This window comes from Narcine bancroftii, chromosome 2 (assembly GCF_036971445.1).
Source record: "Narcine bancroftii isolate sNarBan1 chromosome 2, sNarBan1.hap1, whole genome shotgun sequence".
NCBI lineage: Eukaryota > Metazoa > Chordata > Chondrichthyes > Torpediniformes > Narcinidae > Narcine > Narcine bancroftii.
Genome location: NC_091470.1, coordinates 138,464,342 through 138,490,157, shown reverse-complemented (window position 1 = coordinate 138,490,157; position 25,816 = coordinate 138,464,342).

Here is a 25,816-nt window from a genome sequence, read left to right as displayed (position 1 = left end):
GACAACTTCCAATCATAGAAACAAGACTGGAAATGGGAAATAAATGTTAAAATATGCCAGCAGTACAGTGAAGTCACGAGCTGCCTCGAAATGTTAATGATGCTTTTCGATTTTCCAGATGCTCTATCTGATCATTTATTCTCTAGATTTCTGTTTTCTTTCCTAAATTTCAGAATTTCTATGTTTTCTGATGAGTGCGTTTGCCTTGATGGTCAGTTATTAATATAAATAGAGGGTATGTAGAAATGGTAGAGGGTTAAGCATCGGGCATTTAACAAGTGTGAACCTCTGGCAAATATGAAGCCAAGGAAGTGTTTAGGGCTGTGATGGCTCAAAGACCCTCAATGAAAGGGGATTTCTCATGCTATGCTGGGAGGGCCCTGAAGATCCATGCATCTGAGAACACGAAAGGCGGGATACAGTTCTGGTGAGAACGGTAGCAGCTGCTTTCAGGGTCTTCTCTATTCAGCAGAGTTTTCCTTGTTGGTCCTGATCCTCCCCGGCCCCACTTCACCTGCTCTTCCCGATGAGGAAAAGGCCTTGAAGTCAACATGTTTTCAAAAAAGACTTGCACAACTGTCCCTCTCTTTTTCTCTCTCCATTTCCTTTTGCAAATGTCCCTTCCTTTTCACTGTTCCTCATTTCACTCATCTGCTATTTCACGCTGATTCCCTCCAAACTTTTTTCATTCCTTGCCCACACGTTTTCACCTACTTTTCCTTCATCATCTTCTGTTCTGCATTGCTTTAAATATTACTAAACCCACATTCGCCTTTCTCCAAAACAAAAAATGTGTTTGTTTTGATGAAAACACTGGAACCTTGTGGTAAATCTTTGAAGACAATTTTAAATGTATGTATAATAGAATCTAGTGTTCCTTTGAGCTACCATTGAACAGAGACTCTGGCGTTTGCATCAGGGAGCATCAGAGCAGAAGAGGAATTTGGAATGGGCAAATGTCCAAGAGGAAGACCTCGAAGGTTAACTTTAACCTGGGACATCTCACAACTGAGATTTTGGAAATGTTTAATTTCAGGATTGATGAAGCAGAGTCATTGATGTCGTTGAGAAACATGGCTATTTTGCACACATAACAGGTCCCTAATAACAATGCAAGAATGAGCAGATGATGTTGATTGCAAGATACATATTGGCCGGGACAAGTACAGTCTGAATACAATCCATCTCAGCCCCTCTTGTCCGTACTGATTTAAGGGAGCTCCTCTAGTCCCACTTTCCCGCTCCCTGTCCATAACCCTCCAGTCCCTTCACATCCATGGACCTATCCAAATTGTTCTTAAATGACACAAGAAATTACATCCCGGACCCTGGCACCAGGGAGGCAAACCACCATCCTGTTTCCTTAATGGTATCCACAGTATCCCAGATTTGTCCTACTGAACATCATATCGCCCTCCTCTTCCTTTCCCTAACCTTTTGGGCAACAGGGGCTGACCTTGTGCCAGATGTATAGCCACTGATTCCTTCCCCAGTCTGAATGCCCCTCCCCCACAACAGTATTCACGGAGGAGTACCAATTGTTGAGGGCTTTAATCACAGGGGGCCCTCCTGTATTTGTCTCTTCCCTTTTGCCTCTCCTAACTGTAACCCACTGACTCTCCTCTTGTGGCCCTGCTGAGACCATCTGACTATAGCTGCTATCCATGACGGCCGCACTCTCCCTGACCAGAGCGAGGTCATCGATCTGCAGCTCCAGTTCCCTTACACGGTCCCTGAGATGCTGCAGCTCAGTACACCTCGTGTAATCGTGGATGTCAGGAAGATTTGAAGACTCCAGGACCTCCCACATATGACACTGAGAAGAGCAAACTGCTCTCACACTCATCCCTTCTCTCTCCCACTCACCTTACAAAGAGAAAATAAAAAAATATATGTGGAAAATATACAGTCTTACCTTAATCCAGAGATGCTCAACCTCAGCCTCTTCTTAAACTCAGCCTCTTGAACCAAAGCCTCGAAACCACTCTCTTTCACCAGGCCATTCCCTCTCTGGGTCACTCTCACTGGCCGCTCCTTTGCCTTAACCTCCTTTTATTGGACCTTGACAAATTAAACCTGTCACTCTCACTTCGCTCCTCCTCTGAACTCTGCTCGCCGCCACCTCCGACTTGCTGCTCGAACCAACTAGGCCCGAGTCTCGGTAAAGAACAGAATTTATTGTACGATAGAATCTTGTATGTTCATTAAGAAACCAGATAGAATGTTGTTTAAGGTCTTATCCAAAGCAATTGCATCCACTCGTGCAATTTGATTTCACTACTTCCCCAAGGTGCCATTTCAAAATGCACCGAATCATGTGGATTGTGGTTCACTTCACCAGCTGAAACAAGCAAATGGGTTATTACTATTCAAGCTCCTCCCTCGCATGTTAGAAGTTTGAAAAAGATAAAAGCTGCTCCAAAGTTTTATGCATCAACAAGTGTATAAAAAATGGGTTGTGGCAAATAAACGGCAATTATCCATGTTTGCTCCATTCAGGCATAATTGAAGATTGGAGCACGACTGCAACATTATGTCAACTGTGGCAGATTAACTACCACCCCAGGCTGAGCTTTAGTAAAGCCCCTCTAACATTGCCTCCCTGCCCCACTCTTTGCTGAATCGAATAAAGTGACATTAAGTTATGTTTAATAACATATTAGGGGTCTCCAAAGTGGTCGACATTGACCCCTGGTGGGGGTGAGAGGGTCTATGGGACGATCCAAGTGGTTGAGAAATCATAGGGGTTCGAAAAGGCATCGATAAAAAGGTGTTTCTATTCAATATTTTGGTGTGAAAGAATTTTGAGGTCTCTGCTCCTGCTTCTGCTAAGAGCCTGATGTTTCCGCTCCTTCCTTGGCACATGACATCCCATCTCCTACCAGCCCCCCTTCCTTCCGGTCCCTGGGCTTAAGCCAACTCAGCCTAATGGCTCATTGGCCACTGCATATCAAGTTTGACTCTTTCGCAAAATGCTTCATCTGCAAAATCATGCACTTGTGTGGGTCTTGTCATGTCTCCACGGGGCCCTGTGTCTGTGTTGAGCATTTGTGCTTTCGATTGACTGGTCCATGCCCTGTTCTGTGTCCCTTATGGTTATTTTGATCCTGTGATGATGAATGGCGGACTGACGTCTGGTGGTGCGGGGAAAGGGGAAACAGAGAAATCTGTTTATGACATAATGGCCCAACAAATCAATGCCTACCGACAAAATACTCCCTACAGCCCCATAACCCTTCTCTCTCAGGGCAACCTGTGGCTGTATCCCTCAACAAGTATTCTGTTTTAGATACTGTGGCGAATGGGGGGATTGTGGTAATGACCGGCCAGGGACAAATCGAGGTGGCCATTTCTCCAGCACAGTGGTTGGTCCCCCCGTCTCAGAAGGGAGGAGTGGGGAGAGGAAGAGAGCGATGGTGATTGGGGACTTGTTGGTTAGACAAGTGAGTAGGAGGTTCTCTAAATAAGATAGAGGCTCCCAGATGGAATGTTATCTCCCAGGTGTCAGGTCAGGGATGATTCGGATCAGGTTGATAGTGTTCTGGAGGGGGAGGGCAAGCATCTAGATGTCATGGTCCACATGGGGACTAATGACATTGATAAGAGTAGGGATGAGGTCCACAAGAGGGAACACAGGTTCAAAATCCTTTCCCCAGACATCTAAAATCCAGAAGGCTCTAAAATCTGCCATTTCTTTCCTGGTGCTGGTAGAGTATAGAGAGAGAGAGAGCAAGAGCGAGAGCTAGAGCGAGAGAGCGAGACAGACAGACAGAGAGAGAGAGAGCTAGAGAGAGATAGAGAGAGACAGAGAGAGAGAAAGACAGAGAAAGACAGAGAAAGAGAGAGAAAGAGAGAGAAAGAGAGAGAAAGAGAGAGAGAGAGAGAGAGAGAGAGAGAATTAATGGGAATGGTCGATTATGTGAGGAACCGTATGAGATGGGGAGATGGAGCGTGACTTGTGCTGGAAGGTGGGGAGAGAGATGTCAGCGTGACTCTGACGGGCAAGCTGGGAGAGAGACGGTAGCACGACCGGTGGGTGAGTAGAGAAAGTCGGCAGCGTGATTTGGATGGGCGGGGGAAGATGTCAACGTTTCTCGGGTGGATTGGAGAATGGTAAATGCAGTCCCCTTGATTTAAAAAGGCAGGAGGGAGAATCCTCGCAATTTTAGACTGGTGAGTCTTACATTATTGGTGTGTAAACTAATAGAAGTGATTCTTAAAGATTGGATCTATGAACATCTGGAGAAATACAGTCTACTCAAGGACAGTCAGCATGTCTTTGTGAAGGCAAGCTCACAAATCTAACTAAGTATTTTGAGGAGGTTGCAAAATAAATTAATGAGGGTACGGTGCTAGATGTGGTGGACATGGGATTTTAGCTAGGCATTTGACAAGGTCGGCCATGAGAGACGCCTGCAGACAGTCATGAGTCATGGGATGAGTGGAAAATTACCTGCATGAAATAAAAGCAGTCATATAGGAAGAAAGCAGAGAGAAGTAGTGGAAGGAAAGGATTCTGCCAAGAGGTTGGGAACTAGTGGAGGGGCCGCAGGGATCTGTTCTGGGATGCCTGCTCTTTGTAATTTTCATAAATAACCTGCATGAAATGGTGGATGGATAGGTCAGTAAGTTTGCAGATGAGACAGGGGTTCAATTTGAGGAGTTGTGGATGGAGATTAAGGATGTAGAAAGTTACAAAATGATGAAAAAGGGATGCAGAGTTAGGCAGAAAAGTGGCAAATGGATTTCAATCCAGATAAGTGAGACTTGATGCATTTTGGAAGGACAAACTAGAAGGCTGAGTCCAGAGTTAATGGTCGGTTACTTAAGAGTGTGGATGAACAGAGGAACCTTGGGTTGTAAACCTACACATCTCTCAAGGTTGCTGCACAGTTTGATAAGGAGAGTTAAGAAGGCCTATGGTGTGCTGAGATTCCTTAATAGGGGTTTGAATTGTGGAGTAGAGAGGTCATGTTATAACTCTACAAATCTTTGGAATGACTCACTTAGTGTATTAGGTTCAGTACTGGTCACCTCATTATAGGAAGGATGTGGAAGCAATGGAGAGGGGGAGGAGGAGATTGACCAGGATGCTGCCTGTATTGGGAAACAAGTCTTATGAGGAAATGTTCGCAGAGCTGGCACTTTTCTCTTTGGAATGTAGAAGGATTAGAGGAGACATGATAGAGGTATAGAATATGAGAGGCACAGATAGGGTGGACAGCCAGCTGTTTCCCAGGTTAGCATCAGCAAACACCAGAGGTCATATGTACAATTTTAAGGGAGGGGAGTTTATGCAAAACATTTTTATACAAAGAGTTGTGGATTTCCAGGAACGACTTGCCAGGAATGGTGGTGGAAGCTGAAACATTGGGAACATTTAAATAGAGGGTGATGGGGTAGGGAGGGTTTTGTACTTTTTTTTTCGGAAGGAATGTTTGGGTCGGCCCAACATCGAGGGCTGCAGGGCCTGAACTGTGCTGTAGTGATCTACGGTCTATGTATGTTCTAACTCAGCCCAATCGCCTGCCTGCCACCAACATCAGAGTAATATACGGTAATCTATTCCCCTTCCATCCAACATGGGCATGTCTTTGAAGATGAGAGGGACTGGAGGATCGTATCGAATGTGGATCGCTGAGACAGTGGCACACTACGGTTGTGCCATTATGTCTCTTGATAGGACCCTATCTCCCCTAGTAGCCGTAGTTTAGAATTACAAGACTGTTGTTCCCATTCATCACAGGAAGAACATTTGACTCACGGACTGAACGATTTTGACCATGATTCCAAGTCACTGTTCTGGAAATTGAAATGAGATCGAATAGTGTCGCTTTCACCATCACCATTATACTGTAGAATATCTCCCCTAACTGAATCACAGAATAGACACAGCAGAGAAGGCCATTTGGCCCATTGTGCAATTCGAGCTCTGTACAAGGATAGCCATTAATTCTACACTCTGACCATGTAAATTTTCCCTCATTATATATTCATCAATTTGGTCCTGAAAGTCAGTTCACAGGCGTGAATTCAAACTTTGAACCTCAGAGTAAAAACATCTGTCCCTTTGATCATTTTGAACTCTTTTCCCATTTGTGACTCAGGACTTACTGATCCCTCCACCAGCACGAACAGGCTCTCATTCATTTTGGTGAAACCCGCACTATTTGATGCAAATTTAGACATTGTTGCATCTACTTCCAAATCTCAATTTTAAATAAAACTCAATGAGTCCAACATTCATTCCTCAAGCAATACAGTATTTCCCATTCTTTCATCCAAAAACCCACTATCTGAAGCCACCTCTCAAGCATGCATGTCGACAGTCGTCCAAAGATATTGTTTGCAATCTTATATACTTCAGAAAGAATAATGCAATCCAAACATCTTCACTTGAGGCAACTTCCTGGTAACTTCTTCTGAACCCTCAACAATGCTTCAACATTGTTCCTGAAATTCAGAGACCAGAGCACTATGTAATATTCTAAATGGGACCGACCCAAAAATTTAGACAGCTGCAACTTGACTCACCAACTTTTACACTCAATACCCCAAAACATGACATCCAGCAGGCTGGATGCTTTCGCTACCATCCTCACCACCCGTGTTGTCTCTTTCAAAGGGCTATGAACGTTCAGCTCAAAATCCTTCTCTCCATCAATGGGTGTATTGTATACTTTCCTCTTGCATTTGACCCTCAACATCCAGCACTTCACTCGGGGGAGAGGGAGGGGAAGGAGAGGAAGAGGGGAAGTTTGTGTGTCTTTTTCCTTCCAAAATTGCTTAATTTTCTTACACGACCAAACTAAATGTACAAAAGTACCTTTCTGCTCTCTACATCTAAAACATAAATCTGTTAAACTGAATCCATATCTGTTCAATTTCTCAGGGGTTAAATATAATTGATGCAAAAAAAAATAGAATTGACCATACGATACCTCACATTGATTAACTTTGTAACACTGTCAACAAACATATTGGACCATTCCTCCCATGTCAAAACAATATTTAACTCTTTTCCCATTTCTCTTTAACTTTATACATGTCTACTTTTTCCATTTTCTCCTGCAACAACCTTTTCATATCAGAAAAAATCCTTTTTCACCTTTATCTGCAATTAATAATTGAAATTCCATTTGATCTGGCAAATTTATTTCCTTTCAATAATTCTTCTTTTAAAATCTCAATGTTGATAATAAACAAACAAAGAGTTTGATGCAATACCATTATCTTTTTAAATGAACAAAACTTCCCTGCTTCAAAACAATCTATAACATTAACAATTCCTTTAATTTCCCAGTTTTTTAAGTAAGGATTATATAATGAAAAGGGAATTAATTTATTCTGATATAATGGAGATCTTATCGAAACTATCCCTATAAAACCTAGAATTAAATTGTGATTGTACCAAATGTTCATTATATGTCGTAAAATAGATAATTTAAATTCTTATAAAAATAAAGGATTCCTTTTATATATAAAATGATTAATATTATTTATCAAAATCTGATCCATCGCTATCTTTGCCCACCTCGGAGATTGTTCAATATCAAATAATCAATTAATAAACTTCATCTGTGCCACCTCATAATAATTATAAAAAAAGGTGATTGCAAAACACCCAATTCATAATGCCAAGTCAATTTTTGTAAAGAAACTCTCGATAATTTAACTTTCCATAAGAATATCTTGATAGTTATTTATTTCCAATTTTTTGGAACTACGCAATGAATAGATTGAAAAACGTATTGTACTCGAGGATAAATGTTCATCTTTATGCAATTCACTATTCTCATTAATGTCAATGTTAAATTTTTCCACTTATCTAAATCAATTTTAACCTTATTTAATAAAGGTACATAATTCAAATTAAATAATTCATGATCATTTTTATTTACAAGTACTCCTAAATATTTAATTTTATTTGACCATCTAAATTTTGTAATTTGTCTACAATCCATATAATCTTCTTCCGCTATTAGGAAAACCTCACTCTTTTCCCAATTAATCTTATATCCCGATAATTTACCATACTTATTCAACAACTCCTGTAATGACTTTAGTGGTTTTTTGATTAGTTAAATATACCAAAACATTATCAGCAAATAAGCTAATTTTATATTTATTTTCTCTCACTTTAATTCCCCTAATATGAAAATCTTGTCGAACAACATGAGCTATAGGTTCTACCACCAAAGCAAACAAAGCAGATGAAAGAGGACAACCCTGTTGTAGAATGGGATAAATTAAAAGATTTTGAACTTTGACCACTCATCCCTACCCTTGCCGTAGGTCCCGCGTATAAAGCCCTAAACCAACCCCTAATAAAGGACCAAAATTAAACTTTCCAATACTTTAAACAAAAACAACCACTCAACTTGATCAAAAGCCTTCTCAGCATCTGAAGATACAACCATTGGTTGATTATTTTGTTTTTTTGCATGATTAATTAATTAAATCAATTTAACTATATTATCTGCTGAATATCTATCTTTAGCAAAACCTACCTGATTGATATGTACCAATGTTGGTAAATAATTCGCTAACCTATTAGCTACAACTTTTGACACCAATTTATACTCAACATTTAATTACGATATCGGTTTGTAAGGTGACACTTTTAAAGGGCCCCTATCTTTTTCAGGCATAACTGTAATCAATGCTTTTGAGAAAGATTCTGGAAACACATTCATTTCAGATGCTTGTTTCAATATATCTTTATATAATGGAAATAATAAATCATTCAATTCTTTATACAACTCCACCATAAATGCATTCTCTCCAGGAGATTTCCTATTAGGCATCAATTGGAAAGCTTCTTTCAATTCTAATTCAGTCAATAAAATATCTTAAACTCAACTTCATTCAACACTGGAACATTTAAACTAGATAAAAATAAATCAATTTGATCCGTTCCTTAATCACCCTCTGACATATATACATTTTCATAAAATTTAAAAAATTCATCTTTAATATCTTCTCATTTATGTAAGTTCTCCATTTTTTCTAATAGCATTAATTGTCCTTGATACTTGGTCAGTTTTATGTTGCCATGCCAAAACCTTACGTACATTCTCCCAATTCATAATAACATGGTTTAGACAGCAAAATCATTTTCTCATATTTATATGTTTGTAAATTAATATCATGTAATTTCACTTCAGATAAATTTATCTTCTCATCCTCTGAACAATGTTTTTGTAATTCTTTTCTCAATGCCTTCAATTTCATTTTCCAAATTTAACCTTTCTACTAAATACTGTTTTTTAATCTTTGTTGTAAAACTAATAATTTGTCTCCTCAAATATGCTTTAAAGTATCCCACAAAATAAATTTACTTTGAACTGAATTTTCATTCATTTGTAAATAAAAAATAATTTGATCTCTCATATACTTAATGAAATCTGGTCTCTTCCCTAACATTTCATGAAACCTCCATCGAGAAGCTGTCTCAGTTAATTCAGTACCTACACATTTAACCAATAATAACGAATGATATGACAAGAATCTACTTCTATATTCTGCAAAATTAAATCGACCTTGTAAAGGCACAGAAATCAAAACAAAATTTATTCGACAGAGGGATTTATGCTGAGCTGAATAAAATGAAGAACCTTTCTCAGTTGGGTTTAATTTTCTCCAGTTTTCCAGTGAATTTAAATCCTTCATCATCTCAAAGAATCTTTTCACCATTTTGGTTCTTTGAACAATTCTTGGAGATTTGTCCAACAGGGATCCAAACAACAGTGAAAATCTCATCTGACTAATACATTCCCATTTGTCTGATATCAATTTAAAAATCCCACTGAAATAAACGTCTGATAATCTTCATTTGGTGCATAAACATCCATTAAAGTCCAACTTTCAGAAAAAATCTACCAGTTAAAAATCAACACTCTTCCACTCTTTCATAAAAAAAATAATCTTCTGCCACAGGTATTTTTGATGAACTCATATCCCCACCCCTCTAGCTTGAGAGTTAAATGAAGATGAAATTACATGTCCGACACAATCACTTTTCAACTTCAAATGTCCTTTTTCTGTCAAATAAGTTTCTTGCAGAAATACAATATTTAGCTTCTTAATATAATCGATAACACATTTCCTTTTTATTGGATCGTTTAAACCCTTAACATTCAAAGTTTCAAAACGTAAACATTACAACTGACGCAATGACACCAAATCTTTCATAATTAACTTTAATAAACGCTTAACCAACAATACAAATTAACTGAAAAACACTTACCCCCCAAAAAATATGCATACACATACACATTCGAGACATATCCCCCAATACATCCCCCACAATCACATACCACTTACACCCTGCACACACCTCCCTCACACACATGCCCCAAACACACACAACCGCTAGAAACACACTCCACACATACAAGCCTCGACACACCACCCCCACAATGACATACCTCCAACCACATGCAAAGACCCCCACGCACACAACCCCCCCACACACAACCCCCCCACACACAAACCCACACAAACTAACACCACACACACAAATCCCCCATGCACAAACCCACACACACACAAGCCCCCCACAAACATACAACCCCAACACACACAAAACACCCCCACACAAACCCACACACACAACCCCCCACACACACGCACCCCATACACACAAACACCCCCCACACAAACCCGCCACACATAAACAAACCCACACATGCATATCCCACACACAAATCCCACAGAAAATCCCCAAACACATACCCAACACACAAACCCCCCCCCACACACACACCCAACACAACAAACCGTCCACACAAACGCTAGACACAAGCCCCACATAGAGACCCCACACAAAACCACCACACAAAAACCCTACACATATACCCAACACACATAAACCATACACATAGAAACCCTACACACACAAACCCCACACACAAACCCTACACACATACCCTACACACAGAAACCCCACACACAAACCCTACACACAAACCGCACATACGAATCCCACACACAAACCCCCCACACACAAACCCGACACACACAAAGCCCACACGCACATCCCCAGACACCAGAAGCTTATCTACCCAAAATAGCGCCCATGGGGGAAGTGAGGGAGTTGGTGCAGTCGCTGACCCGGGTGGAGGTGTGGGTGGTGCCATAGCTGATGGGGGAGGAGTGTTGGTGCTGTTGCTGATGGAGGGAGGGAGGTTGGTGTCATCGCTGATGGAGGGAGGGGAGTTGGTATGTTGCTGATCGGTCAAGGAGCGCGGGATGATGCCGTCATTGACAAGCATGGGGGATGGAAGCAGCCCTGACAAGAGGAGTGGGGGAACATGCAGTGCCTGCATTGCACTGGGTACGTTGGTGCCCCACCCACCCACACACACACACACACGCACACACACACACACACACACACACACACACACACACACACACGCACACACACAACCAACCCCCACACACACACCTGCCCACACACACACCCAACACACACCCCTCACATAGACACACCTCGCACACACCCCTCACACACACACACACCCACACACACTCCACACTCACAAATCAAAACACTGAATCACCCCCACAGTGCCCTCCTGCATTCATCCTAACACACACCCCTCCCACACCAACCTCCCACCCATCCCACACCCGCTCTCACCCACCCACCCACACATCTAAACACTCAGACACCCCCACAGTTCCCCCGGAACTCATCCTAACACTCACCACACACACCCACACACACACCCCCACACACACATCCCCAACACACACACATCCCGAACACACACATATCCGCCCACACACACAACCCTCATACACCCACTCAACACCAACACACACAACCCCCCCCACACACATACACACACTCCACACACACCCCACACACACACCCCACAAACACACCCAACATACACACATGCCACACACACAACAAACACACATATCCTTCCCACACACACCCCACATGCACACACTACAAACACACACACTCCTCCCACAGACACACCACAGACACACATACCCCACACACCCATATCCAGACCCCCACACACACCCCACACACCCATCACCCACAAACAAACCCAACACACACACCCGCACACACACACGAGAAACACACCCCACACTCACGCCTCCTACACATCCAAACACTGTATAACCCCCTCACTGCCCCCCTGCACTCATCTTAACACACACCCCACACACCCACCCATCCCACACCCACTCTCACCCACCCACCCACACATCTAAACACTCAGGCACGCCCACACTGTCCCCCTGCATTCATCCTAACACATACCCCACACATTCGCCCACACACACGCACACACACTCACACACACATACACAAAACACAACCCAACACACACTCACACCCCCCCACACACACATACCTCATACACAAACCCCCCCCCCCCCCACAAACACAGACACACACACACAATGTTCTCGGTCCCTCCAAGAGGGGCAGGACTGGCAACTCATTGTTCTGGCTCCCACCAAGAGGGGCAGGCCTGGCAGCTCAATGTTCTGGGACCTTCCAAAAGGGGCAGTACTGGCAGCAGAATGATCTGGTTCCCTCCAGGAGGAGCAGGACTGGCAGCTGAATGTTTTGGGTTCCATTGTTTCAGTGGGGAGGGGGGAAGCACGAGGGTCAGGTACATTGCAGGTCAAGGAAAATGTCCCTGCTGTTCTCAGTCAGGATAGAGTCGTGGCCTCGACTGCTGAGGCTTTGTGGGTGAAGATGAGGAATGGGTATGGGGTGACCACATTCATGTGGTAGGAAGGGAAAATTGGAGGAGCAAATTTGCAGAGAGACAGAGGCATCAACAAATTCTGGAAATTGGTGGGTTACATTTTCCCAATATTGACTGTCCTCCCATACTGTAAAACGGCTGGATGAGTTAGTGTTTGTCAGATGAAAGTTTTATAAATCAGTAGCGAGAAGTTGGAACTCGAGAAAGTGCAATATTATATCTCCAATGAAGGAATAAGACAGGCTGGCCCTTTACAGCAGCCACTCTTTGCGAGGAGCTCTGCTGAGAATAATCAAATATTTCCATTCAGAGCTCATAAAAATCAAACAAAAACCGAGAAACATAAAATCAGACTGACCCGACAGGATGGAGGGCCTAAGATCGCTTGGAATCAGCAGGAGCGATAGAATCGGCAATCTCCGTCAGGCCGAGAGGCCTTGCAACAGTTCACGCAAGTACAATCTAGAGTGGATGAGACGGTCCTTGCGGAGAAATGGATGGGAGTCAATCCACAGGACCATCAGAGCAGCAGAGAGGATCACTGGAGTCTCCCTCCTCCCCATGAGCGTGATCTAGCAGGATTCTTGTCTGAAGAGGGTATGTCAAATCTGGAGACGCCCTTTGTCCCTGCCCACAGCATCTCTCAACTGCTCCTATCAGGGAGGAGAAAGGAGGGTCAGAGCCAGCAGCAGCAGGATGAGGAACAGCTTCTCTGCAGGAGCTGTGAGAAGGTTGAACCACTAGAGGAACTGCTCCCACTCACCATCCGAGGCTCTCACTGGGACAAAACAAGACTTATTGATTTATTGTTATGGATGAAATCCTTGCCCTGCATATGGATTGTCCATATGTGCCTTTTGCCCAGTTGTGTGTCTGCGGTTATTGTTGTTTGGGTGGGTTACCCTTGTATATTCACATGCCAATCAATGTAACTTTTCATGGTCATCCTCTGCAGCAGATTCACAGAGGTCTCTCCGATCGATGGGCTTTTCCTGGAGATGCACCTATTGAGAGGCAGACATCCAGAACAGCTGGACAAACCAGCATTTCCGCCTTTAGTCTGCCCGAAAATTGTTGCGTATTTCAGCACCCCAACATGTCAGTGAGGGATCGCTGCCAACTGGCTCATTCCAGGCTGCAGGGGCATGTGCTGAACGATGCACTGTTGCTTAGTTCAGCCAACGCGAGACAGCCATGTGGAAGGACCGCAGTCCGCTGGGCATTGAGGGTCTGAGACCAAAGGAAAGCCCCACATAAAACAGAGAGGGAGGATCGACAAGATGCCAAGGGTTCAAAGAGAGACTGCATGTAAACTGTTCAATGATGGGAATGTATGGACATGATACTAAGGGTTCAAAGAGACTTACAACGGGGTTCTTTGTTGTTGATCATTTATTGTGAATAAAATCTTACACAAAAGGCCGAGAAGAAGCTAAGGTTCATCTTTCCACACACATCTACTGTTACAGTCCTATAATTCCATGGGCACTGTTGCAGTGTTGTAGCTCCCAGTTGTCGGGATAGGGTAACACCAATTTGGAGCTCCAGGTACTAATGAGGATGCCATCAGGTGGATCAACCCCTCCCCCACCCCCTCCAACTCCATTATCAGTGCTTTTTCTCACAAATAAAGATGATGGCAACACAGAATTCTGCAGACACTGTGTTTATAGTTACAAACACACCGACATGCTGAAGGAACTCAGCTGGTCTTTCCAGAATCCAGAGGGGACGATTCAGGCCTGAGCCCTTCTTCAAGGAATAAGCCAGAAGCAGGAAATCTCAGAAAAGCTCAGAATTCTGGCTTGGGCACGAATCCAGCCCAACAAAAGGTATTAATTGAATGTGATAAGGGATGAGGTTTCTCATAGCATGCCGAATGGCCACGTGGTCATGTGAGCCCGATCGCTGCCCCAATCGGTTGGTACAAGATACCACGGGTCCCTGCACTTCTCAGGAGATGCCTGCGTTGGGTGACACGCATTCCCTGGGAGATGTCGACCCATCCTGTTTGCACGTCGCTGGGCAGGCAAAGACTCCGCAACGCACTGAAGTCACTCCCATAGACCAGCGCACCCCAGATAGGAAGTGGGTCGTCCCTTAAAAGCAGCACAAGAGGTTGACCTAATGTCAGTTACTGGTTCACCTCATGTTGTGTGGAAGTGCTTCATTTCAATAGTACCACCATTAGCAGCCACGACAGGACCATGAACAGGCTGTCAGCAAGAGAATGGGATGGGGAATTGAAGTATGTGGCAACTGGGAGATCCCTGCTATTGCGGCGGACATGGAGAAGTTTGTGTTTCTAGGATAGCTATAAATCTCCATGAAAATACAACCAGTACAGGTTTTACTCAATCACAGGCTTCCAGAGAACAGACTGGGAGAGACAATACAAGTCTTTCGGCCACCAAATCTTCCAGACAGGGATCAATGATCAATTCTGCCCAACAGAGTCCCAGGCTTCAGAATCCGTGATGTCTTCCTTGATATTCTGAACACAGTAGCGCTAACTGACATCTGATCTAGTCAATGAGCTGCCAAAAGGCAGCCCGTTCATAAATTGGTTTCCCGGCCAAATGCAGCTGATTGAGTCTATTACCTATCAGATGTGAATTGTCAAAAGCTATAGTAAGCATTCAGTAACCTTAACAGCACCAGCCCAGTGCCAGTTTGACATTGTTTCTGCCCAGGGGTTTCGCCCACCATTGTTCACTTTAATGACTTAAGATTAGTCGCAGACAAAGGAGAATGTTGTTTGTCAGTCAATTAGCTATGGTTACACATCGGTCCATCTCTCTGGAAGTTGAATCGATCCCAGGGCACTGAGTTCTGAAGTAATGACCTCACCAAATTTGATGATGCTGAGTGGAGGAGACACTTTTGTCTGTCCCATGGCACCGTTCACTTCGTGCTAGATCTCTTAGAATCTCATCTGAAGCTGCATAGATCAGACACAGCGACTATTGGAGCTGGGACTTCGATTAACTGTGGCCCGGTGCTTGTATGCCACCCCTTGTGAGCATCAATCCATCAGTAGCATCTTTGGAATAGGCTTAAGCAGTGGGTACAATGTGGTGCAGGAGGTGACTGCTCCTTGAGGAAGTTCCTCCATAATCATTTCATCTCCCTGCTAAGTGGAACACGTCTCCGGGAGACCATTGACGGCTTTGCGCAAAGGGGATACCCACTGTGTGCTGGTGCCATGGATGGGTCACATATTCCCATTATTTCCCCCAGCATGCATGCAGCAGCTTACTACAATCACGAAAGGTGGGATCCGGTGGTTCTCCAAGCAGTGCTCAACTACAGATTTTGGTGCGTTAAGCCTTTCTTGATCTTTATCACATTACATCTCAATGTCTATAACTTCACAATGCTTTCTGTTCATGTTGCAGCTTCTCAGATGTGTTTGTAGGTTGCCCGAGCCATACGCATGATGCCAGAGTACTTGCCAACACTCCTCTGTATAGAGAAGCAGAGGACCAGAGCGGATACCTCTTCCCACGTGACGTGAGTGTTAACTCTACAAAGCTGCGTGTGTCAATGGGTGGGGGGGGTGGGGGATGGTGGGTGGGGGGATGGGGGGGTGGTGGGGTGGGGGGGGTGGGGACTGTACTGCGCTGATTACCTCTCTCGGAGGAGGGTTACCAAGTCCGCCTGGCAGGTGCCTCCTGTGCATTCAACTGGCCTCCCGACAGCCCATATTGCCACAATATGCAGCTTTACAAGCGGGGAATTTGGCCACCTGAAAGTGCCTTTTCTGAGAGTTCGTGTTTCTGGTCATTCCTTAAAGAAGGGCTTAGGATTGAAATGTTGGCAATATATCTTTATCTCCTATGGACACTGAAAAGACGGACTGAGCTCCTCCATGGTTGTGGTTTTTACCACAACTTAAAGATGCACATCTCAAGACTAAGCCACTATCTTTTGCCAACTCTGGCAACTGCATAACAGGGGCATCTTGTGGTTCCACTTGCCTGCTTATTACATTAATTGGCCACAATTTTCTTTCCTTGCAAAATTTGCAGCACCTCTACTGTGTTTTCTCCATCCTGTCTCATCTCTGTAAATTCAAATCCATTTGTTTTCTTACTTTTCCAGTTCTTAGTTTCTCTGCTTCCTGACCTGCTTTTTCTAGCAATTTTGTATATTCCAGCAGTTGCTGTCGTTGAACCTTTACTGACTTAATGAATTGTTTACATCAGAATCAAATTTTGCTTGAGTCCACGGACATCCATGTAAGCAAGGGAATTGGATAGGGCATTGAAATGGGTGGCCTCTGGGAAAACCACACTGTTGCAATGGACCGAGCTGAGGTGCTTAACAAAACCATCTCCTGGGTTGTGATTATATATGCCAACCTTGCTACCCTATTGTTGGCAGGATTCAGTGGAATACTTTTGTATGGTGTCATTACATTTCTGCAAACCCCTTCTCTGTCCACGTGGCCAACAAAAGGCAGGCATACCTGAGGCCCATGCGTGTATGCATGGCTATCCCATCAACTTGGAGGAAGAAGGATGAATGAAAGGAGAAGTTGTTGAGGGGAGGTCAAGTTCTGCCACACAGAGTGGGGTGGTGGTGGAGGGGGAATTGGTTGGGTCTGTTGTCGAAAAAGAAACAAAGGGATTTGGGGTCTATGGTGTGGGGGATGGAGCTGTATAGTGAATGGATATCTATGGTAAAGGTGAAGTGGTCAAGTTGAGGGAAAGGGAAGTTTTAGAAGTGATGGAGGGCATGGTGGACAAATCATCAGTGCCTGAAAAGATATTGCCTTGGATCTTGAAGGGGGCTCGTGTACAAATAACCGGGGCCCTGGCAGATATGTTTCAAATATTCACAGCCAGTGAGGTTACACAGGGTGGTATTGTTCCCTTCAGCAGTGTGGGTACAGGAAGTGGAGGTGTCTCCCAGTACAAGCAGCATGGCTCGAGGCCTCTGCACTGTATGAAGAAGGATTTGGGGCTGACGATTGATCAGGTAAGAGACAGTGGGACATCAATCAGGACACCTCCAACATGTTTTAATTACTCATTAACCTTTTGTTACCCAACTCCTCTCCTCCAGCTACATTGATCCTCTCTGATCAATATCTCCCCCTTACTGATGTCTGACTTCGCCCTCTACTGAAAGGTTGACAGATTTCAAATGAAGAATCAATTTTAATGCTTTTTTTTTAAAACAAAGTGTATTTTATTATTAAAATTATTATTTTTGAATTATTTTTCATAAATGTTTCAAATTTAGACATACAGCTGGGTAACAGGCCATTTAAGCCAATGAGTCAGAGTCGCCCATTTACACCCCATTGACCTACATCCCCATTATGTTTGAATGGTGGGAGGAAACTTGAGCTGCCGGAGAAAACATATGCAGGCATAGAGAGAACATACAAACGTCTTACTTCAGTGTGGGATTTGAAAAGATGTCTAATCCTGAACACTGGTGCTGTAAAGACATCTCGCTAAGCGCTACGTCAACAGTGTGGCCAAGTTACAGTGTTCTTCATTATCCTTTCAATTATCTCCAAGGGTTTTGCACTCATCTTACAGAGTTTTGAAGTGTAGTTACTATTGTAAGTCAGGAATCGCATCTAATTTGATTTTAATATTCTCCCACATGCAATCACAGAACACGTTGAAGAATGATTGAGGAATAAATGCTGGGGATAATGCCACTACTATTATACAGAAGATAGAGTTTATTTGGTCTGTGGAGTCCACTGTGCCATGCTGTGATGAGCCATCACCCAGCCCGACTCCTTGCCATCTCTCTGTAACCTTTTATACCCTGACAATTCAGATACTTATCAATCTCTGACTTAAATGCACCCAACGACTTGGCCACCACAGCCACCAGTTAATTCAAGAGGTTCTCCATTCTGTGTGACAAAAAAAAATTCCTCCACACCTCTGTCTTAAATGGGATCCCTTCAATCCTGAAGTTGTACCCTCTTGTCCTTGACTCCCCTTACATGGGAAATAATTTTTCCACATCTACTGTGTCCAGGCTTCTCAACATTCAAAATACTTCTGAGGGCCCCTACTACTCATCATTCTTCTGTACACCAAGGAGTACAGTCCAAGATCCATCAAACCTTCCTCATATATTAATCCCTTCATTCCAGGAATCATTCTTGTGAATCTTCTCTAAAACATCTACAATGCCAGCACATCCATTCTTCAATAAGGAGCCCAAATCTCTCTCAGCTACTGCAGGTGCAGCCTCACCAGTGACTTCTTAAGCCTCAACATCACATCCATGCTCTTAATTCCTATTCCTCGTGATATAAATAGAACATTCCATTCAGCTGATTGACCACCAACATGGAGGTTATCCTATGGGGCATTCTGCACGAGGATTCCAAAGTCCATAAGAATTTTGAATGTTCTCCCTATCCAAATAATAATCTGCCCTTTTATTCCTTCTACCAAAGTTCAAGACCAGACATTTTTCTCCATGGGAATTCACTGGCCATTTCTTTTCCCTTTCTCCTAATCTATCTGTCTCTCGACAGCAGCGCTGTTTCCTCCCAGCTACCTGCTCCTCTGTTACAGTTTGCAATGGGAAAAGAATAAGAGATGGCCCCCAGAATTGTTTTCCAGCATGTCTGCGCTCCTGCATAAAGCAACATAACACAGCAATTGCCTTTTGGTTTCTCCCCCTTTCTGCACCTTTGCTCTCTGAGCAGTGTCACCAGCAGTGTCCTTTCCTTGTTTTCCTCCAAATATGCAGATACTTGGTTTTAATATTTCAATATGTGCGCACCTCTGTGTTCATACTATTCACCGAGAGCTCCTAAAATTTCCCAGGAAAACGTTGCAAATTATAAAGTCTTCTCCAACAATGAAAAACCATGGACAAAACTGAAAACAGTGACCCCTGGTTGGCAAGGTGAAAACTGCATCGAGTGATACATAAAGTGGTGCCTTTTATTTTAGACTCTTTTTCTGCTAATGCAGGAAGGGTTTTGAAGGTTAATTGTAAACTATTTTCAGAGGTTTGGACTTTCATGAATTTGTACGCACCGAATGAAAAAATGATGTACACTTTGTTACTGACACATTTTTCTTTTTGAATCAATCAAATTAGAATATTATGGTTGGAGGGACCTTTAATTGTTCTTTGGATACATTGTTGAATAAATCTCCAAAAATTGTGAAAAAACCAAAATGGCAAAAAAAAACTGAGTTGATGGGGCATTTAAATTTATTGGAAATATGGCGACGGAGGTATCCGTCCGAAAATGATTTTTCATTTTATTCTGCGCATCATGATTAGTTTTCAGGAATAGATTTTATTTTAGTATCAGCACATTTGCAGATCGAATTGGACAGGCTGAGAATAAGAGGAGGATCCTGTCGGATTACTTATTATTGTTAATTTCATGTAGTGTCGCTGAGATGGTTGAAACAAGTTATGGTTGTCGATTGTAAGAGATCAGATTAGGTTTTTTTTTAGAAACCAATGAGGGATCAGTTCAAAGTAAGTTTACGTTCTGGGATACTTTAAAAGGATATTTATGAGGCCAAATTATTAGTTCTACAGCAAAAGTGAAGAAACAACATATAGCAGAAATTCACGAATTAGAGAAAGAAATTGCAACATTAGAGAAGACATTTCACAAAAATTCAACTGAAGATAATAGAATACAGTTGTACAAATTGAAGCTTTGTTATAATACAATGCAAACCTACAGTTATGAAAAAAATGATTCACCGATGTGAGTTGAGTGAGAGAGCACATAAGGTTTTAGCTTGGCTGTTGAAAATTGAACAAGTGTTTAGAACGATTACTGCAGTTGGGAGAAATTCAGAGATAACATAAACCACAGGATATTAATGATGAATTTTGTACATTTTATTAGGACTTTATATGAAGGGACTTCTGATGTGGAGCAGATTGATTCTTTTTGGTCAAATTTAAATTACCTTTATTAGAGGAAGAGGATATTAACATGTTGGATAGTTCATTTACTGATTTGGAACTTAAGGAGGGGTTATAATCGATGCCAAGTTGAAAGTCACCTGGAGAAGATGGATTTATGATGGAATTTTATAAAGAATTTTATGATTTGTTATTTCCGGTATATCCCGATACAGCCACTGATACAGGTTTATTTCCAGAATCCTTTTCAAGGTATTAATAACAGTTATACCAAAGAAAGACAGAGATCCATTAAAAGTAGTGTCATAAAGACAAATATCTTTATTGAATGTAGATAACAAAATTGCAGCAAAGCTTTTAGCAAACAGGTTGGCTAATTTTTTTAAACCAAAGTTAGTACATGTGGATCAAGCAGGATTTATCAAGAATAGGTATTCAGCTGATAATATTACTTCATTAATTGCAATAGTTAATGCTTCAAGACAACAACTCAACCAGCCATTGATACTAGGGCGAGACACGGAAAAGGCTTCCAACCTTGTGGAGTGGAAATTTTTATTTAAGGTGTTAGAAAGATATAAATTTGCACCACTCTTTACCGGTTAGGTTAAGGCATTATATACTAATCCTTCTGCTCAGGTGGTGACGAATGGACAGATTTCGCAGGTATTCAATTTGTTTACATGAACTAGACAGGGCTGTCTGCTGTCACTAGCCTTATTTGCATTAGTTATAGAATCTTTGGCCCAAGCAATTAGGCAATAAATGAATATTAAGGGAATTACAATTGGTGGGTAAGAGTATAAAATTAATCTGTTTGCAGATGATGTGTTGATATATTTGTCTCAACCTAAGAATTCTTAAGAACCATTACAAAATTTGTTGAAACCATACAAGGTAATGTCAGGCTATAAAGTAATTTGTGATAAATGTGAGATATTACCAATATCGGCTGGAGATTATTCAGATTGTTACGAAGTTAAAATGGTTGAATAAAATTAAATATTTGGGTGTAATAGTGGATAAAGACTATCAAAGTTTATACAGCTTAAATTATGTACCGTTATTAAATAAGATTAAATTTGATCTAAAGTGATGGAAGGAGTTACCGTTAAGACTGATTGGATGGGAAAATTATATTAAAATGAATATATATCTCTTTACCATAATAATCCCTTTTCAAAGCTCTGAGTTGGTAATACACAAATAAAGAATTTACCAATATTTCAAATTTCTCCCTCAATGGATTAAAAGAAAGATACTGTCTTCTTCATCAACAAAAAATTTGGGACATTCATTCTTCAAAACAAGTGTAGCAGGACATTTAAAAGTGAATATTTTGCCTTTCTTCAAATTCACTGGATTAAATTGTTTTCTTCTATCCTCCACTGTTTTACGTAAATCTGCAAAAAAAAACTTATTTCCATCAGTAACCATAGGTTCCACATTTTGCATTGTTTTTGGACAGCCAATCTTATGTTTGTTTTCTTTATCTTGCTATTGTCGGCATTGAATCAATATAGATGTAGGCCTGGTGGATTTGGCAGTGACTTCATCTGCAGAACTCCACGAGCCTTTTTCAGTTCAATTCCATTTGGAAAATTTTCTTCTCCCAAGATTCGAGGAATCCATTTTTGAAAGAAAAATCCACAGGGTTATCACTTCCTTCAAAATATTCTTTCAGGCCAACAATCTGAACATTAATTTGTGGACTTTCATTTTTCCATCTTACCCATAATTTTTTCCTCTTTTTCCCCCCAGAGAATTTTAACTCTTTCAATTCTACCCATGTAGATGCCCACATCTCTTTCAACTCTCTGCAGATCCAACCCAACTCTTTGAACTGTTGCTTTAACTTTGAACCCTAGTCCAACCTTTCACTTTTCACCTGCTTCAAGTCAGATTGAACATCGTTCCTCTCAGCCCGAATGACGTGAATTTGACCCATGGTTAATATCAAGATGGTTCACATTTGGATCTTTTGGTCCAAGACCTGAACCCAACCTCAGGGATGTCCTCTCCCTCTCTCCTTGCCCATCTTCACCTGGATCTGGTCCTTCCTCATCTCCCTTCTCCCCTTTATCTCCCCTGTCAAACCTGCATCTATGGGTTGACAGGTCCATCGGCCTGCAGTTCCTTCTTGTCACCAGCACAGCTGGGAACGGGGCTGTTGAGCGACCTTTCTGTAGCCGAGGCTTCCTCTCTGCGTCTGCGTGGAGGGAGAGGTGGGGCCTCCGTCACTGTTGAGCCTCTGGTGCAGGGGAGACGCACCATGCTGATTGCACCCTAGCAATCCCTGTACCTCCAAATATTTGTAAATACCATCGCTCAGAACACTTTCTATCAGCTTGCCCACAACAGACATCAGACTCACAGGCCTATAATTCGCAGGTTTACAAACATCTTACTTCAGTGTGGGATTCAAACAGAGGTCTAGTCCCGAACACTGGTGCTGTAAGGACATCTCGCTAAGCACTACGCCAACAGTGTGGCCAAGTTACAGTGTTCTTAATTATCCTTTCAAGTATCTCCAAGGGCTTTGCACTCATCTTACAGAGTTTTGAAGTGTAGTTACTATTATAAGTCAGGAATTGCATCTAATTTGATCTTAATATTCTCCCACATGCAATCACAGAACACCTTGAAGAATGATTGAGGAATAAATGCTGGGGATAATGCCACTACTATTATACAGAAGATAGATTTTATTTGGTCTGTGGAGTCCACTGTGCCATGCTGTGATGAGCCATCACCCAGCCCGACTCCTTGCTATCTCTCTGTAACCTTTGATACCCTGACAATTCAGATACTTATCAATCTCTGCCTTAAATGCTCCCAACGACTTGGCCACCGCAGCCACCAGTTAACAAATTCAAGAGGTTCTCCACTCTGTGTGTCAAAAAGTTCCTCCACACCTCTGTCTTAAATGGGATCCCTTCAACCCTGAAGTTGTACCCTCTTGTCCTTGATTCCCCTAACATGGGAAATAATTTTTCCACATCTACTCTGTCCAGGCTTCTCAACATTCAAAATACTTCTTAGGGCCCCCACTACTCATCATTCTTCTGTACACCAAGGAGTACAGTCCAAGATCCATCAAACCTTCCTCATATGTTAATCCCTTCATTCCAGGAATCATTCTTGTGAATCTTCTCTAAAACATCTGCAATGCCAGCACATCCATTCTTCAATAAGGAGCCCAAAACTCTCTCAGCTACTGCAGGTGCGGCCTCGCCAGTGACTTCTTAAGCCTCAACATCACATCCCTGCTTTTATTTCCTATTCCTCGTGATATAAATACAACATTCCATTCAGCTGATTGACCACCAACATGGAGGTTATCCTTTGGGGCATCCTGCACGAGGATTCCAAAGTCCATAAGAATTTTGAATGTTCTCCCCATCTAAATAATAATCTGCCCTTTTCTTCCTTCTACCAAAGAACTTGACCGGACAATTTTCTCCGTTGGAATTCACTAGCCACTTCTTTTCCCATTCTCCTAATCTATCTCTCTCTGCAGCCGCGATGTTTCCTCCCAGCTACGGGAGGCATTATCCCCAGCACTTATTCCTCAATCATTCTTCAAGGTGTTCTGTGATTGCATGTGGGAGAATATTAAGATCAAATTAGCCCCTCTGCTACGGGTTTGCATTAGGTGAAGAAAAAGAGATGGCACCCAGAATTGTTTTCCAGCATGTCTGCACACCTGCATAAAGCAATATAACACAGCAAGTGCCTTCTAGTTTCTCCCCCTTTCTGCACCTTTGCTCTCTGAGCAGTGTCACCAGCTGTGTCCTTTCCTTATTTTCCTCCAAATACGCACAGATACTTGGTTTTAATATTTCAATATGTGTGCAACTCAGCATTCAAACTATTCGCCGAGAGCTCTTAAAATTTCCCAGGAAAACGTTGCAAATTATAAAGTCTTCTCCAACAATGAAAAACCATGGACAAAACTGAAAACAATGACCCCTGGTTAGCAAGTTAAAAACTGCATCGAGTGATACATAAAGTGGTGCCTTTTATTTTAGACTCTTTTTCTGCTAATGCAGGAAGGGTTTTAAAGGTTAATTGTAAACTATTTTCAGAGGTTTGGACTTTCATGAATTTGTACGCACCGAATGAAAAAAATGATGTACACTTTGTTACTGACGCATTTTTGTATTTGAATCAATCAAATGTGAATATTATGGTTGGAGGGAACTTTAATTGTTCTTTGGATCCATTGTTGGATAAATCTCCAAAAATTGTGAAAAAAAACCAAAATGGCAAAAAGAATAACTGAGTTGATGGGGAATTTAAATTTAGTGGAAATATGGCGACGGAGGTATCCATCCAAAAATGATTTTTCATTTTATTCTGCACATCATGATTAGTTTTCAACAATAGATTTTATTTTAGTATCAGCACATTTCCAGATCGAATTGGACAGGCTGAGTATAAGAGTAGGATCCTGTCAGATTATTTATTATTGTTAATTTCATGTAGTGTCGCTGAGATGGTGGAAACAAGTTATGGTTGGTGAATGTAAGAGATCAGATTAGGTTTTTTTTTCAGAAAACAATGAGGGATCCGTTCAAATTAAGTTTACGTTCTGGGATACTTAAAAGGATATTTACGAGGTCAAATTATAAGTTCTGCAGCAAAAGTGAAGAAACAATAAATAGCAGAAATTCAGGAATTAGAGAAAGAAATTGCAACATAAGAGAAGACATTTCAGAAAAATTCAAATTCAACTGAGGATAATAAAATACAGTTTTACAAATTGAAGCTTTGTTATAATACAATGCAAAGCTACAGTTATGAAAAAAATGACTCACCGATGTGAGATGAGTGCGAGAGCATATAAGGTTTTAGCTTGGCTGTTGAAAACTGAACAAGTGTTTAGAATGATTAATGCAGTTAGGAGAAATTCAGAGATAACATAAACCACAGGATATTAATGATGAATTTTGTACATTTTATTAAGACTTTATCTGAAGAGACTTCTGATGTGGAGCAGATTGATTCTTTTTGGTCAAATTTAAATTTACCTTTATTAGAGGAAGAGGATATTAACAGTTACTGACTTGGATCTTAAGGAGGGGTTATAATCTATGCCAAGTGGAAAGTCACCTGGTGAAGATGGATTTACGACGGAATTTTATAAAGAATTTTATGATTTGTTATTTCCAGTA